The sequence below is a fragment of the Macaca fascicularis genome, chromosome 2 (genome assembly GCF_037993035.2).
Source record: "Macaca fascicularis isolate 582-1 chromosome 2, T2T-MFA8v1.1".
NCBI lineage: Eukaryota > Metazoa > Chordata > Mammalia > Primates > Cercopithecidae > Macaca > Macaca fascicularis.
This window is the reverse complement of record NC_088376.1, coordinates 96682288-96699354: the sequence shown is the minus strand read 5'-3', so window position 1 is coordinate 96699354 and position 17067 is coordinate 96682288. Positions and strand designations below refer to the sequence as shown.

The 17067-nt window shown below is 51.5% G+C and overlaps 1 protein-coding gene across 1 annotated transcript in view; it reads right to left on the bottom strand.

Moving 5' to 3' along the window:
- VPS8 (VPS8 subunit of CORVET complex) overlaps positions 1-12767 on the bottom strand; it is a 302825-nt gene extending 290058 nt beyond the window's left edge. Inside the window, exon 1 of the mRNA XM_065540320.1 lies at positions 12576-12767. The gene's annotated coding sequence lies outside the window, so the exon portion shown is untranslated. The remainder of the gene's footprint in view (positions 1-12575) is intronic.
- Positions 12768-17067: the final 4300 nt, after the last annotated feature.

The window sequence follows — 17067 nt, the reverse complement described above, 5'->3', positions numbered from 1 at the left end:
GGTCAGGCCAGGCGCGGTGGCTCATGCCTGTGATCCCAGCACTTTGGGAGGCCGAGGTGGGTGGATCACCTGAGGTGAGGAGTTTGAGACCAGCCTAGCCAACATGACAAAACCTTGTCTCTACTAAAAATAGAAAAATTAACTGAGAGTGGTGGCACAAGCCTGTAGTCCCAGCTATTCAGGAGGCTGAGGTAGGAGAATCGGTGGAACCCGGGAGGCGGAGGTTCCAGTGAGCCAAGATCGCGGCACTGCACTCCAGCCTGGGAGTCAGAGCGAGACTCCTGTGGTCAGAAAAACAGTGAGGAGGCCGTGGTAACACACAGGGCTAGCAAGGACCCCCCTCCTGGTGGGGTGATTGGTAGACCAGGAGAACAGGAGGAGTCTTAGGATAGGAGTGTGTGCCTCCACCGTTTCCAGATCACCACTACCACGAAAATCTTCAGGGGCCGCTGTGCAAATACCCCCAGCTCCTCATCTGAGAATGGGTGCCAAGTGAACTCCATCCCCAGAAATTGGGGAAGTGAAAGAGGAAACTGAACTCAAAATAAGGGTGCCTGACTCACTGTCTCTCAGTGACCATGTGCAGAAAAATCCTCTGAGCCTGCTGCCAGCCACCTCCTCTGTCCACACCCTACTTCACAGGAATTCAGACACCAAGAGGGAGTCCCACACACGAAACACCTAGAGACGTGAAGAAACAGACTCAGCCCTACCTCCCTCCTCCTTCATCGCGAGGCCTTGGGCAATCACTGACATGTTTTTGGGCCTCAGTTTTCTCATCTATAAAATGATAATAATAACCATCACTACCCATTCGTGGGACTTTTATGAGATCAAATAGCCTAATAAACTCGAAAATGCTTAAAGCTCTTTGGAAGAAATGCAAGGTGTAGTTGTTGAAATTGTTATGTAATTGAGTATTACTATTGCCACTACCAATATAAACTTGCATATCTCTTTTCTCTGAAGAGGTCAAATGCTGTTCATGGTGTTCTTCTTTCATGAATAATTTCCAAACACCTCCTCTTGTTTACAGGTGGGCCCTACACGAGAAGGTTCCACAGATACTGCCTGCCTAATGTGGATCTTGAGTCAGATCCTACGAAATCCAGAAGGAGGGCATGGCTGAGAGCACCTTGGAGAGGCGGAAAAAGGGGAGCTGACTCAACACTGCTCAGTTGGGAAGGTGCAGTGTCCCGGGGAGGGAAAGGTAGGTGACTCAAGTTGGAACTTTCTGGGCACAGAGGAGCTGGGATCTCTCATCCAATTCATGCAAATCCTTGGCTACATCAACCCAGATCCCACCCCTCCCCATACGAGGCTTGAAATCTAAATCCAACATGACTCACCAACCATGTGGTTTGCAAACATCACTAAGCTTGTCTCATTTTCCTCATCTGTAAAATGGTTTAATAATCTCTGACCTGCCTGCCTTACAGGGCTGATGTGGGGAGGAGGAGCCCATGGGCTGAGGATGTAAGAATGCTCGGTGACTATGAGTGTTGTACCAACGTAAAGGGTTGTTTGAGGGAATGTTTTAAGATGATTTCTGGGTCAGGCACGGTGGCTCACGCCTGTAATCCCAGCACTTTGGGAGGCTGAGGCAGGCAGCTCACCTGAGGTCAGGGGTTTGAGACCAACCTGGCCAACATGGTGAAACCCCGTCTCTACTACAAGTACAAAAAATTAGCCCAGTGTGGTGGCAGGCACCTGTAGTCCCAGTTACTCGGGAAGCTGAGGCAGGAGAATTCCTTGAACCCGAGAGGTGGAGGTTGCAGTGAGCCAAGATCATGCCATTGCACTCCAGCCTGGGCAACAGAGCAAGACTCCATCTCAAAAAAAAAAAGATGATTTCTGGCCTGGGGGTGGTGGTGGTGGCGACTGGAGGCTGCTCTGGAGTGGTTAGGGGAGATGTTGGGGGAATCCCAGGAAGCCAGACCCAAAGTTCCAAAGTAGGGTAGAATTCTCTTGAACATGGGTTTAGAGTATCTCTTAGTGTTCTGGTACAAAGTTCCTTCTCCTCCTAAAAAGCAAATCACAAGACCAGCACAATGTGTGGGGATCACGATCTTCCAGCAGCCCACAGCTTGGCTGTTGCACTCTTCCTGAATGCCTCTGGATTTCTACACAGAGGCACAGAGCTGATCTGGGACAGTCCCTCCAACCAGACTCTGATCACACCCCCAAACTCAAGCCCAGCAGGCTGACTGATGTTGACTTCTACCAGTCGAAGGCCATCCTTAGCCACACTCTTCCTCCTTGGTGTAGTGGCCATGGACTCCGGAACTAGACTGTCTGGGTTCAAACCCTAGGTTTACCATTAGCCAGGCATGTGTGCCCTCGGCAGGTTATTAACCCTTCTGGGCCTTCACTTCCCCATCTGTATTTGTGGATAATAGTAGGCCCATCTCATAGCCTTGTTTTAAGAGTTGAATGTATTAACAAAGTGCTTAGCACAGTGCTTGCCACCCAATAAGCACTATTCCTGTACTAGCTCCTTTTGCCAAGATTGGGCTGAAGGTCTGTTTATTGTTTTTGTTTTTGTTTGAGACAGAGTCTCGCTTTGTCACCAGGCTAGAGTGCAGTGGCGCAATCTTGACTCACTGCAACCTCCGCCTCCTGGATTCAAGCGATTCCCTTGCCTCAGCCTCCCAAGTAGCTGGGACTCCAGGCACGCACCACCGTGCCTGGCTAATTTTTTTGTATTTTAGTAGAGATGGGGTTTCACCATGTTGTCCAGGATGGTCTTGATCTCCTGACCTCGTGATCTGCCTGCCTCGGCCTCCCAAAGTGCTGGGATTACAGGCATGAGCCACCACACCTGGCCTTAAGGTCTATTTTTGAGAGGCCTCTGTGACTGCTGTCTGCTCTGTTGCCTTCCTCCACAGTTGCCTTGTCCCTTGTCATGTTGGTGCTTCCTGGTCACACAGAAGCAGAGAGCCAGCATTCATCCTTCTTGGGAACTCTCGGTCCTCTCCACTTGCCTGGGCTTGAGATCCTCCTCTACAAAGTCATGTCCCTCTTATCATTCAAAACTCTGCTCAATACCCATGTCCTTCATGAAACATGGTAGTGGTGGCCCCAGTGGGAGAAGCATAAACTCCGGGATCAGATAAACCTGGGTTTGAATCCCAGCCTAACCTGTCCCACCAGCTGGGTGACCTTGGGCAATTACTTAACCTCTCTTAGTCTCAATGTCCTTACATGTAACATGAGGTAAGTATCTCTTCCTCATGGATGATGATGAGGGTGATGCCTGGGGCAGCGATGGCACATAGTAGGTGCTCAACAAATGTTACTCTTCCCTCCTCTTAACCTTGCTCTGATAGCAGTTTCTTCTCTCTCCTCCAGCCCTTAACAGCATTTTACAGCCTCAGTAAGAGGAGGAAACATACATACACACTGTGTGTATGTTCTTAGATATTTATCATGTGTTGGCTCTTCTTTTGTTCATTCAACATTTATCAGGCATTTGCTATTTGTCTGATGCTCTGCTAGGCCCTGGGGATGACTAAGACTGAATCCTTTCCCGAGGAGCTCACAGAAAATTGAGCAGATCATCCTGAGGTCAGGAGTTTGAGACAATCCTGGCCAACGTCGTGAAATCCTGTCTCTACCAAAAAAAAATATGAAAATTAGCTGGGTGTAATGGCAGGTGCCTATAGTCCCAGCTACTCGGAAGATTGAGGCAGGGAGAACTGCTTGAACCTGGGAGGTGGAAGTTGCCATGAGCCAAGATCATACCACTGCACTTCAGCCTGGGTGATAGAGAGAGACTCCGTCTCAAAATACAAAAAGGAAAGAAAAAGAAAATTGAGAGGATCAAATATATGTATGTGTAGATAATGTCAGGGTCTGTGGTCAGTGTTCTAGTGGGGGCCGTCTCTGCAAGGCGCTTTCAATCACAGCATATGGTGCGACTAACAACACTCCTCTCAGCAGTCAAAGGCCTTCAGTTCAACTCAGAAAGTGTTGACTGGGGCCCTGCCGTGTACCAGGCACTGTACTAGATAGTGGGGATTCAGGATGAAGAAGACAGTGCTTCCACCCTCAAGGAGTTCAGGATCCAGTAGGAAAGACAGACAGAGGATGTAAGGGTTACACCGTGTGGACAGTGCCCCTGTGCCCAGGTGTGATCATGCAAGAGGGAGACAGCTAAGTGTGAGAGGTAAGGACGACTTCCTGGAGGAGGTGGCATCTAAGACTTGGAGGACAAGTAGGAAAGACAGACAGAGGATGTAAGGTTTACACCGTGTGGACAGTGCCCCTATGCCCAGGTGTGGTCATGCAAGAGGGAGACAGCTAAGTGTGAGGGGTAAGGACGACTTCCTGGAGGAGGTGGCATCTAAGGCTTGGAGGACAAGTAGGAATTGGCTAACAAAGGAGGGACAGAAAGTCCTTCCAGGTGGAGGGAAATAGTCTGGGAGGAGCCAGGCCAGGCATGGGGCTCGGGGGATTAAATGTAGTTTTGTAAGGTGGGACGCATGCACAGGAAGCTCGGAGCCTCCAGCAAGATCCTCTTTTCTTCTCTTTCTGCCCCCAACACCCTTTCCCTGGTCACATCCCTCGGTCCCAGCTCCAGAAGACCCCTTTTCCAGAGGCTTCTGCCTCTCTGATGCTAAAACCTATCCTAGCTTGGGGGCCGTGCAGCCCAGGCTCTTCTGGAGGGGCAGAGAAGCTGCGGAAGGAAAAAGGGATTGGGAGCTGAGAGCGGGCGAGAAAGAGGAGAAGTCCCCGCCCCTCCATGCAGGGACACTGACCGGCATCCAGGGTGATCCTTGTGTTGGGTCATTGCATACTCGTGGTGACAGCTGCTGGAGAGATTCTGCTTCCTTGGCTGAGGCCTCCCCACCCCAGCGCCTGCTCACCTGTTCTGTGCTAAGCCTTGACACGCGCCCTCCTCCTGCCAAATCAGTTTCTGCTAATTAGGTCAAGGTGAAGGTCTTCTCCCCTCCCTGGAGTTTGACCTTGCAGCCAGCAGCCCACGAGAGTTCTAGCACACCCCACATTTGCCAGGGGACGTGTGTGCAGTTACCACACTCACGTGCACACATGCGCACACCCCCTCCCACACGCCAGCTCACAGTACCCACGCTCACACACAGACACTCACACCACTTACCCACGCATCTGCTTAGAGACACACTTGCTTGCCCGCCAGAGGGCCCAGCTTGCCTCTGCTCTATAAGCTCTCTTGGGAGAGAAGCAGCCCTCCAGAAGGTTCTGGGCCTCCAGCCCAGGGATGTCAAGCCCCATGCCAGAGAACCCTCCTATCTCTTGCTGAGAGGGTACCAAAGGGTTAAGAGAGAACATTTCCAGGGAGTTTGCCTCTTAATCAACACAGTTAATTCTTTTCCTTTTACAAACATAAATTCTTGGCAGTCGGTAACCAAGAAAGAAAGGAGAAAGAAAAAAAACTTAACCCAACATTAGTCAAATCTTTGCCTCTTCCTATTTTTTTTCAAGTTAAGACCCAGAGGAATTCAGAGCAATGAGAGAAATCCCAGCCCAGATGGAATGTTTTTGCTAATATACGTCTGCAAGTTATTTAAATGTATGTTTAAGTGTGTGTGTGAGAGAGAGAGTGAGAGAGAATATGAGAGCAAGCAAGCATGGCTGAGTGGTGTGTGTGCCTGTGTGTGTGTGTGTGTGTGCACATGTGTGTGGCTACAGCACACAGCAGAGCAGAGGAGCCACCAGAATCCATGCCTGAGCCCCAGCTACCCTCTGGCCCTGGCTCTCTGGTCTGGACCTGGAGCAGTACAAAGCCATTGCCTAGAAGACTGTCCTTGTCCCTCAATGTGGGGTCTCCTGGGACAACAGCCCCTGTTCCTGCCCCTCAGCCCCAAGGTGGCCTCAGTGACACATTCTGCTAAGGAAAACCCACCCCCCATACACATGTCTTGCCCTCGTTTCCTGCTTAGCCAGAAGGTTTGGGGCTGGAGTTTCCAGGCCTGGAGGGGAGGGAGAGTTGACAGGACCAGGCCCCACAGCACAGAGCTGCTCCCCACACCCCCCCCTCCAAAAGTGGACCTGCCTGGACTTGAAATCTGGGCTCAGACTGTGTTCCTGGCCTCTATCTCCTCTTAGACCTCTCTCAAGATCTTCAGCTCCCTGTGGTATTCCCTCTCACCCCGATAGAATCCCCCACGGATGACAGGGTCAACCCTTACCCACGGACTGCACCTCAGCAGGGCTCCCCACCCCCTCCCCCTAGAAGCACCCTCAGTTGGGTTCAGGGTGCGGGGGCCTTGCAGACACCCCCTGAGCTCTCCACTTTCCCCTAGCTCCCTCTCATCTGCTCCCTTCTGAGTTGACTTTAATTCTTTTAATCTTTCCTCTGAAATCGCTCCTCTGGCCTCGCCATCAGCTGTGTAGGTTCCAACTTCCTGATTTCCATGGGGAGATTAAACAGCTTTCTCCATCCAAGGCAGTTTGGACGTCTGGGCCACCCCCTGGGCTGGCTAGACCCCTCTCTGCTGAGGCGGCTGCTCTCGCTCTTTTGAGCCCTGGCCCACCCTGAGTCCCAGGCCTTCCACATGGAACTTCCCATGCCCCCTCCCTGCCCTGCCCCCGCAAGAGATTCCAGCCCTCCCATCTCTTCCCTTTCACAGAGGCCTCTCAGCATCTCGAGCCAGGCCCAGAACCTGGAGTGTACGACTTCCTCCATCAGCAGCTCTTGGGAAGCAGGGCAGGCAGAGAACAGGGTCTGGGATCCGCAGAGAGGATCCCCTGCCTGGTTGCTCTCCCCATGCCCCAGCCTCTCTCCAGGCTTCTCTGCTCCTTCCATCACTCGTGCCCTCTGAGGTCCTTTTCTGAGCATGTGGCCATCCACTGTCTGTGCTGGCTGCTGAGGGGACAGGACTCACCAGCTCTCAGTGTCATCTGCTCTGCTCATCTGTGGGTGCCAGCTCAGGACCTGGTGCTTAGCTGAGCCTGGCAGGAGACAGAGCAAACTGGAGTCAGGTTCAGGGACTTAGTGGGAAGGGGGTTTGGGGAGGGGCTGAGAGAGGGTGTCCAAGGGAAACTAGAAACGAGGCGGGTTTTTTTGTTTTGTTTTGTTTTTTTGAGACAGTTTCACTCTTCTCACCCAGGGTAGAGTGCAGTGGCACAGTTTTGGCTCACTGTAACCTCTGCCTCCTGGGTTCAAGCAATTCCCATGCCTCAGCCTCCCGAGTAGCTGGGATTAAAGGTGCATGCCACCACACCTGGCTAATTTTTGTATTTTTAATAGAGGCAGGGTTTCACCATGTTGGCCAGGCTGGTCTCGAACTCCTGACCTCAGGTGACCTGCCTGCCTTGGCCTCTCAAAGTGCTGGGATTACAGGCATAAGCCACCACGCCCAGCCTAGAAATGAGTTTTGGATGGTATGTCATTTGAGCTTACCCTGAAATGTAGCTAGGGGATGGAGGAAGCTGACATCTGACTTCAGCACGGGAGGAATAGTTGCTTAGAAAGGAATCTCTGAGGCAGAAAAGGGGAAAGAAGACCTTCTGTGGGAAGTGTCCTGGAATGCCACCTTGTCAGGGCTATGATTTCCCTCTGAAATGAGTAGGGTCCTGGGGCCTCCACACATGGACACCAGCTTCCCAAGGCCTAAAGATGCCAGATGGACCCTTGGGTCTGTCCTAGACTGAGGGCTTCCGGGAGTCCATGAATCCCCTGATATTGTGTGCAAAGTATTGTGGATCTGGGCAGCATTATGGGGTTTTAATCTTGTTCTCAAAGGGTCTCTCACCTCAAGAAGGTAAAAACCACTGTGCTGGAGGTTAACACAAAGATGACCCTTGAAGCTGGCCAGAGTGACCCAAAGGTCATGCCACAAGTGGGCCAGAGTGGCACCAGATGACCTCTGGCTGAAACGAGTAGACTGGGTCAGGCTCAGGCAGTTACGTGAGACACATCTCACTTCTACATGTGGGGAGAGATTCTGGAGATGACCTTGGCTCCAGATGACCTCTTAAAGCAGATCTCTGCCAGGTGAGATCCCGTGGCCCATGGAACACACCCTCACTGGGCCTGAACTCTCTGTCGGCTTCATCTACTGGGACACTGGCAGGTATTCACAAGTGAGACAGCAAAGATGACCCACCGTGGGCCCCGGGTCTTCCTGGGGTGTCGGTGAAAAGTGTACAGAAGAATCTGGGCCTATAATTTCACAATGTGTATGAAGGTCATCTGTCTCCGAGGGAAAACAGCGGCCAGTCTCCAAGGAGCTATGAGTGTGCCCAGCGCTGATGTGGGCAGCTCAGGGGATCAGAGACAGGGTGGGGAGGTCATTAACGCCAAGGAGGCCATCCCAAGGAAAGCAGAGCTGCGTAGCGAAAGGCCCTCAGCCCACCTCTACACTAGCCTTTCTGTGCCGCAGTTCCCTTCTGGGGGAGGATGGCGTTGGCCTGCGGGGTTTCTCAGGGCCCCTTCAGAGCCACCATCCTCGGTTTTAAGAAATGTCCCTCCTGGCCGAGCAAGGTGACTCATGCTTGTAATCCCAGCACTTTGGGAGGCCGAGGCGGGTGGATCACCTGAGGTCAGGGGTTTGAGACCAGCCTGGCCAACATGGTGAAACCCCATCTCTACTAAAAATACAAAAAATTAGCTGGGCATGGTGGTGCATGCCTAAAACCCCAGCTACTTGGGAGGCTGAGGCAGAATTGCTTGAATCCAAGAGGCGGAGGTTGCAGTGAGCCAAGGTTGTGCAACTGCACTCCAGCCTGGGTGACAAAGCGAGACTCCGTCTCAAAAAAAAAAAAAAAAAAAGAAATGTGCCTCCTCCCACTCCCTGGGCTCCTGTTTGGGGGGTGGGGAGAGGAGAGATTATCCAAAAGCCACATAAGTTTCCCAGCCCTCTCCCCACTGCACTCCAGGACCACCCACCCAGGGCCTGCCCTGGGCTCCCTCCTCCCAGAAAGTCAATTTCCCTACAAAGGAGTCTGGGGAGCAAGAAGCGCTTTCTGCTTTCTCTTTTGGTTTGCTTGTTTGCTTCCTCTCCCGCTCACATTGTGCATATGAAGGGGACTAGCTGGTTCTGGTGACCCTGGCTCAGACAGGTGTGGAAGCAGCATCCTAGCACCGAGGGGTACTGGCTGCTGAGCCAGCCAGGGGTGAGGGGGTGCACTCTTCTCTGGGCCTGCAGAGGTAGAGCCCAGTCTTTGCTGTTCTAGGACAGACACACTGCAGTCCTAGATAACCCCCTAAGCTCTCTTTCTAGAGCCTGATGGCTGCAGAATGTTTTCTACTGGCCAATGCATGCCTGTGTAGTTTATATACATGTGCGTATGTCTATAGATATGTGTGTGTATAAATATAGATAGACGGATATAAATCAAGGGTTTAGGAGGTAGGCGGCGGCACTGACGGCAGCCAAGCCACTGCTAGTTCTTCCAAGAGGGCAGCTCGGGTGTCTCCCTGCACTCCTCTCCCGTCACTTCCGCCTGTGGCTCCTGGTCCCCACTCCCAAGCATCAAGCTGTCATCATCACCAACTCCTCCCTCACTTCCCCCCACAGGCAGGCTGTTGCTATATCCTCACTCATTCCTCCGCAGCAACTCTGAAATCTGTTTCTTTCTGGGTCTCACCCCCTCCCTCAGCAGCCCCCTCATGGTGTCCCCATCTCTCTTTCTGCATCTCCTTGCCTCCTGGTCTCTGTTCCATTGGCTTTTCACTCTGACTCTGAGCTTGTCCATCGCCCTGTCCCACTCCTCTGTGCTTATTCTATGGACACACCAATCTCCCGAACCCCTCTGGATCCTGTCCTCCTCCCCTTCACTCTGCCTCTCTCTCTGTCTTGTCGTGCGTGTTTCTCTCTCTCTATTCATCTCTGTGTCTCTCTCGTCAAGTAACACAGCCAGGCGCTTTTGCTGGGGAGGGTGCATTTCTAACCTCGTTTTTTCTAGCCTCACTGTCAAGTGCACGTTTGCCCTAGCCTGGGCTCCAAGCAGGGGCAGCACAGGGAGAACGGCCCCATGTCTCCACCTCACCAGCTGTGAGAACCTGTGGGCCTGGGGAAGAGCAGCTGGGCCAGGAACCAGTGATGCAGCCCTCTCTGTGATGGAAACAAGACACAGGCCTGGTTCATTTGCATGTCGGGTCTCTTTTACATAAATCTGCATGTCAAGCTGGAGGCCCTGGAGCCAGGTAATGCAAAGTGATGCAAAATAAATTAATCAGTGTGCCCCGCTGCAGGTGTAAGCCAGCCCTTTCTTCCAACCGACAGAGCAAAGCCAGATGAGCTAGTGTCCTTTCAAGGCTGGAGGTGGAGGGTGGGGCGGGGCAGGGTGCTGGCCCTTAGCTGCTTCACCTACCTGCCCCACTCCAGAGTGCCTCTAAGAGACTGGATGGGCCCCAGTGGCTGACCAGGGCCATGAAGCCTGCCAGCCTGAAAAGGGGGCATTAAGACTCACCTCCTCCCATGGGGAAACTGAGGTGCAGGAAGTGGGGGAGGAACTTTCCCAAGGTTACCCAGCTGCCTATGGCTGTGCCAGATCAGAAGCGTACACTTTGGCTCTCAGCAAAGTAAACTTCCTGCTCCTTACCGCTGGCTAGAAGCGGGTGAATTTCACTACTTCATTTGAGTGTCTCCAGTGACTTTGGGGGATCAGAGATGAGACTCTTCCCTTCTCCTCCAGCCCAACCTTCAGGGAGGACTGCCCTGACTCTAACCACCTTGGGATGCCCTCCAGCCCTTCCCAGCCCCCACACAGGGCCCTGCTTCCCCTTTAGGGAAAGGCAAAGTGTGAAGGAGCTACTAGTAGGTTTTTCAGCCTCTGGAAAGTGGGACTTCTGGGCTTCTCTTGGACTGGGAAATGGCTCATGAAGGTCCAAGGTTTCCTCCACATGAGAGGAGGATGGGGCAGGTCACGAGCTCCAGAGCCTGCCCCAGACACAGCTCTATTCCTCCCATGTCAGGCAAGGATGAGCCTGCCCTGGGAGCCCAAACACTCCCAAAGGCCTCACACTTCTCCAGATGCAACCTGCAGCTTGTTTTGAGGAGATCCACAGCACATGGCACGTGTTCTGTAACTGCTCTCACGCCCCTCTGCTGTAGGAAGCCGACCAACAGAACCTCCTCCTGCCACTGGAGAGTGTAGGATGACTGTGTGTGCCGATGGCCATCTCAGGAGGCAGGGCAGCCCGTGGTCACAGCCAGGGGCTTTGGAATGAGCCACACCTGTCCTGGTGCTACCACTTGCCAGCTGGGTGGCCCAGGGCAAGATGCCTGGCCTCTCTGAGCCTAGTTTTCTCATCTGTAAAATATGGAAGATAAACAGTTTCTACCTCACAGTTTTGTTTTTTTTTTTTTTTTTTGAGACGGAGTCTCACTCTGTCGCCCAGGCTAGAGTGCAATGGTATGATCTTAGCTCACTGTAACCTCCACCTTCTGGGTTTAAGCGACACAGGTTTTTTTTTTTTTTTTTTTTTTTTGAGACGGAGTCTCACTCTGTCGCCCAGGCTAGAGTGCAATGGTGTGATCTTAGCTCACTGTAACCTCCACCTTCTGGGTTCAAGCGACTCTCCCACCTCAGCCTCACGAGTAACTGGGATTACAGGCTCCTGCCATCACGCCTGGCTAATTTTTATTTATTTTTTTAATTTATTTTATTTTTTTTTTTGAGACGGAGTCTCGCTCGGTCGCCCAGGCTGGAGCGCAGTGGCCGGATCTCAGCTCACTGCAAGCTCTGCCTCCCGGGTTTACGCCATTCTCCTGCCTTAGCCTCCCGAGTAGCTGGGACTACAGGCGCCCGCCACCTCACCCGGCTAGTTTTTTTTTGTATTTTTTAGTAGACACGGGGTTTCACCGGGTTAGCCAGGATGGTCTCGATCTCCTGACCTCGTGATCCACTCGTCTCGGCCTCCCAAAGTGCTGGGATTACAGGCTTGAGCCACCGCGCCTGGCTTGTTTTTTTTTTTTTTTAATTTTTAGTAGAGACGGGATTTCACCATGTTGGCCAGACTGGTCTTGAACTCTTGACCTCAGGTGACCCACCTGCCTCGGCCTCCCAAAGTGCTGGTATTACAAGTGTGAGCCACTGCGCCCGGCCTCCTCATAGGGTTCTAATGGGGCTTAAACAAGACAAAGCATGTACCATATCCCACAGTGTGCCTGGCACCACATACATGTCTATACATGGTAGCCATTGTCATTGCCCCTGCAAGTGTAGGTATCACAACCAGGCCAGCCTAGGTCAGAGGAAGGGAGTGGGAAGCAGAACTAAGCCTACTTGGAGTCTCTCTCTCCCACCCCACCTTCTTCTCCCACCACCTTCTTCTCCCACCACCTTCTCTTTCTCCCACCACCTTCTCCTCCCACCACCTTCTTCTCCCACCACCTTCTCCTTCTCCCACCCCCCTCCCCATCTAGTCTCCACACTTGCACCAGAGGAAACATTCGAAAACACAAACATTATCATACCACTTCCTAACCTTTACTCCTTTCTGGCTCCCTATAGTGTTCAGGATAAAGCCCAAGCTCCTTGACAGAGCCTTAGAAGGCATTTTGGGATCTGGCTTCTGCTTGTCTCTCGAGCCTCATCTCTTATCTTCTTGCAGCCCAGCCTTCCAACATGTTTGCACTCACCTCCAGGCAGCCCCCGCCTGGGCTGCTTCCTGACCCAGCTACTCATTGCCTCTCCTCTTAGCGTAGAAGCTGCTTCCTCCACAACACTTCCATTCCCGTTGCTAAGGATTCAAAGAGAAGGGCTTATGGGGCTCCCAGTCCCAGGAGATCGTGCCTGAGAGGTCAGAGCAGAAAGGACCCCTAAGATCATCTAGTTCAACCTCTCCTTTGGCAGAGGAGAAAACCCAGGCCCCCGAGGGAGGGGGTTTCCTCCAGGTTCCACCCAGCCCCTCTCCACAATTAGCACAAGAGGAAAGCCAATCAGTGACGCCTCCTAGGCACCACAGGCCATTCATCCAAATACATTTGCATTTAATCTCCTCTCCCAGGGAGAATAAATACAGAGGAAAGAATTGTAGGCCCAAAGGAATCAACTGCAAACCCCAAGAATAGACTCCAGGTTTGCATGTCACTGGGGGCAGGGCTATCTTACAGCTTTCCTCAGCCATCTCTGGAGAGGTCACTCTTGTTTTTTTTTTTTTTTTAGACAGAGTCTCGCTCTGTCTCCCAGGCTGGAGTGCAATGGCACGATCTTGACTCACTGCAACCTCCGCCTCCTGGGCTCAAGCCGTTCTCCTGCCTCAGCCTCCAGGGTAGCTGGGACTACAGGTGCTCACCACCACACCTGGCTAATTTTTGTATTTTTAGTAGAGACAGGGTTTCACCAATGTTGGCCAGGCTGGTCTCCAACTCCTGACCTCAGGGTATCCACTCGCCTCGGCGAGTGCTGGGATTACAGACATGAGCCACAGTGCCCAGCCGAGAGAGTCACTCTTTTTATCTCTTCATGAGATACTCTCTTGCCTCCTCTGCCCAGAGAGAGGGACCCCTCAGACTGGGGCAATGAAGGGGCCTTCTGGGGAGCTGCTGACTTACAGGACAGTCAAGTGAGATCCAGTCCAGGCCACCACTGGCCTGTAGAAAGCACACAGGCCTGGAGTCAGAAGACTTGTGTTCAAGTCCCACTTCCTAGCTGAGTGAATGGGCAAGTCACTTAACCTCCCTTAACCTCGGCGTCCTCAACTGTAAAATGCAGGTAAAGATAGCTCCCTCTTGGCCGGGCGCGGTGGCTCAAGCCTGTAATCCCAGCACTTTGGGAGGCCGAGACGGGCGGATCACGAGGTCAGGAGATCGAGACCATCCTGGCTAACACGGTGAAACCCCGTCTCTACTAAAAAATACAAAAAACTAGCCGGGCGAGGTGGCGGGCACCTGTAGTCCCAGCTACTCGGGAGGCTGAGGCAGGAGAATGGCGTGAACCCGAGAGCCGGAGCTTGCAGTGAGCTGAGATCCGGCCACTGCACTCCAGCCTGGGTGACAGAGCGAGACTCCGTCTCAAAAAAAAAAAAAAAAAAAAAAAAGATAGCTCCCTCCTCACCAGGCTGGCATGAGGTCATGTGACAGAACAGTGTCCCTAAACAGTTCAGCTTTCAAACATGCATTCTCCTTAATGAGACAGGACGGACCCAGGGAGTTGCTGATCAGGAAGCAGCCCCCCTTCTGCTCTTGCTCACACTCTGTGCCTAATCTGCTATGGACCGAAAAGTGTTGGGCTTATAAATATTTGTTCCTTATGGCCAGACTTTCATGAGTTTTATCAGCCCAGCTGATAAGATAATCCTGGCCTGTTGGGTGAGCTCTGGCACCTGGTGTTCTGCATTGCAGGTGACCTCTCAGACCTAACTTTTTAATACCTAGCAAGTCAATACAGAGGCTCTCAACTTACAGGCTGGAGAGGAGGGGCATCTGAGGGGGACTCCGAAATTAATTCTCTTTGTTTCTGGATCTGATGTCTAGAGTTGACCGGAGACTCCGAGTTAACACCTTTCATGCCAGATGGTGACTGGGTCTCCACTGGCTCCACTGAGCTCAGAATCAAAATGGTTTTGAAAAGACTCGAAGTGAGCACCCTTCTCCTTTAATTAAGCATGAAATCGCCATATCTATTTCATCCTTTGAAAACTGAAACCCAGGAAGGCAGGTTCCCTGGGCAGAGAGAAGAGGTGTGCAGAATTAATATTCCATCTCGACTTTTCCTGTGTAACTTAATAAGTTGCCTAAGCTTATCAGGGACTCTAGCTGCATTTAGCCACGGGGCTGGCCTGGATCACACGGCTGGGTCACCTTCCCAGTTGACAAAGCTCACATTAGCGCGATTGACAGGCCAGGAGGGCCACGAGGCAATACAAAGTGAGCCAGGGTTAAGGTGAAAAGCTGGGACCCGTCCCACCTTGCTGAATAGCATGTTACCATTTGGTAACACATCCCTTCTCTCTCAGATGTTTTAGCTGGATCCTCCCAGAATCCCCCCTGCCCACCCTCCATGGGGCCTGAACTGTACCTGCTTTCCTGGGTGCTGAGTTTGGGGCCTCAGATTGGCCCCAACTGCCTTCCACTTCTCCTAGGCTCACTTTTTCTAGAACTTTTCTGGGACTACCCCAGCTCTGTACCTCCAAGAGGACAGGCAACCGCCTGGACTAGCTCCATCCTGACCGCCAGCAGCCTCTCCCCCAACTTCAGCCCCTCCTCTGCATCCAGAGGCCAAGCCCAGGCTTGCTTCTCTCTGGAGCTGCAGGCTCTCAAGGACTCTGTTTCCCAAAAGGAAAGGTCTCATAGAAAATCAGAGGATCTTTGAAGGGAATCCTTGGAACCAGTGTGGGAACGGCTCCCCTGCGCATTCATCTCTTTTGGAACATCCACTGAGCTTAGGATTCTCTCCAGAAGAGGCACCTGGTCAGGGGAGGGGAGGAAATACAAAAATTGAATTTTCCTCATAATAATAGAGTATATAATAATAATAATAATCCCTTCTAGAGCTAGAAGGGATTTCAGACACTGACTAATCCAATCCTGCTTTTTAACAGATTGATAGACCAAGGTTCCAGGAGAGAAAATGATCTGTCTAACGAGTTCTAATAACTAACTAAGGCAGAACCAGTGGGGCTTTTGCTCAGGACATGAAAAAACACAGAGAGAAGAATGAGAGAAAGAAAAAGAGAGATACAGAACCCCTCTGCTACAGGAGTTGGCCCACATGCTTGGATCACGGAGAAAGTGGGTGTCTTGGTCCTTGGAGACATGCCCCCTGCTCTAGGACACCCTCTGGGATCTTGTTAGTGTCTGTCCCTTTGAACACCCGAAGAGGCACCATCCGTGTGCTCCTGCCAGCTAGGGGTGATGCGTCCCGCTAGGAGGTCAAAGGCAAGGGCTCTGGGGTCCGGCACACCTGGGTCAAATCTTGGCTCCACTACTCAGTTGTGTCTGTGAGACTCAACCAAGTTACTGAACCTTCTTTGTGCCTCAGTTTCACCATTTAGAGGATGGGGATAATAGAAATCACCTCATATAGTCCATAAATGCAATAATGTGTGTAACATGCCTGACATAGATTACACCTGAACATAAACTCCATGAAGGCAGACACTATTTCCTGCCATTTCCTCAGCTTCTAGAACATGCTATATAGAGAATGAATGGATGCAGCATATGCTGTTTCATCAATTATTTTCCTTCATAGTTATTATCATTATCATTATTATTGTCCAGAGTATTTTCTTTCTTTCTCTTCCTTTTCTTCTTTTCTTCTTTCTTTCTTTTTCTTTCTTTCTTTCTCTTTCTTTCTTTCTCTCTTTCTTTCCTTCTTTTTCCTTCCTTCCCTCCTTCTTTCTTTCTCTCCCTCTCTTTCCTCCTTATTTTTTCTTTCTCTCTTTCTTTTTCTTTATTCCTTTCTCTTCCCTTTATTTTTTTTATTTTTATATATTTTTTTGAGACAAGGTCTGTCTGTGATGCCCAGGCTGGAGTGTAGTGGCATGATCACACAGCTCACTCCAGCCTCAATCTCCTGGATTCAAGCAATCCTCCTGCCTCAGTCTCCCAAATAGCAGGGACCACAGGCACATGCTACCATGTCTGGCTAATTTTTTTTTATTTTTTGTAGAGATAGGGATCTCATTTTGTTGCCCAGGCTGGTCTTAAACTCCTGGGCTCAAGTCGTCCTCCCACCTCAGCCTCCCAAAGTGCTGGGACTACAGACATGAACCACGACTCCCGTCCCCAGAGTATTTTCTGGTTCTACTTCATCCACCTTTTCTTTCTTATCCTGGACTCCTTTCTGTTGAAGCCAATTTTGCTCACACAGTACCTACTACGTGCATCAGCGTGTGCACGTGCACCCCAACAGCCACACACTTTCACACCTGCACATCCCTAAGCTGGTGTTGCTGACTCTCAGCGTGTCTCTTCTCACCTGCAGGGGGAGAGGGAGAACCATGAGGCTGAGTCCCAGCCCTTGCTTTCCTACCCAGCCCCCTTTCCATCCAGTGTTCACATTGCTGCCCGCTTCATGTACTTTACAATCCTGACTACCTTTCTCTAGCTTACTTTGTGCTGCCTAATAAGTCGAATAAGTTTCGTTTTGGTTTTAAAAAATGAAAAAATTCCCATCACTATTTCT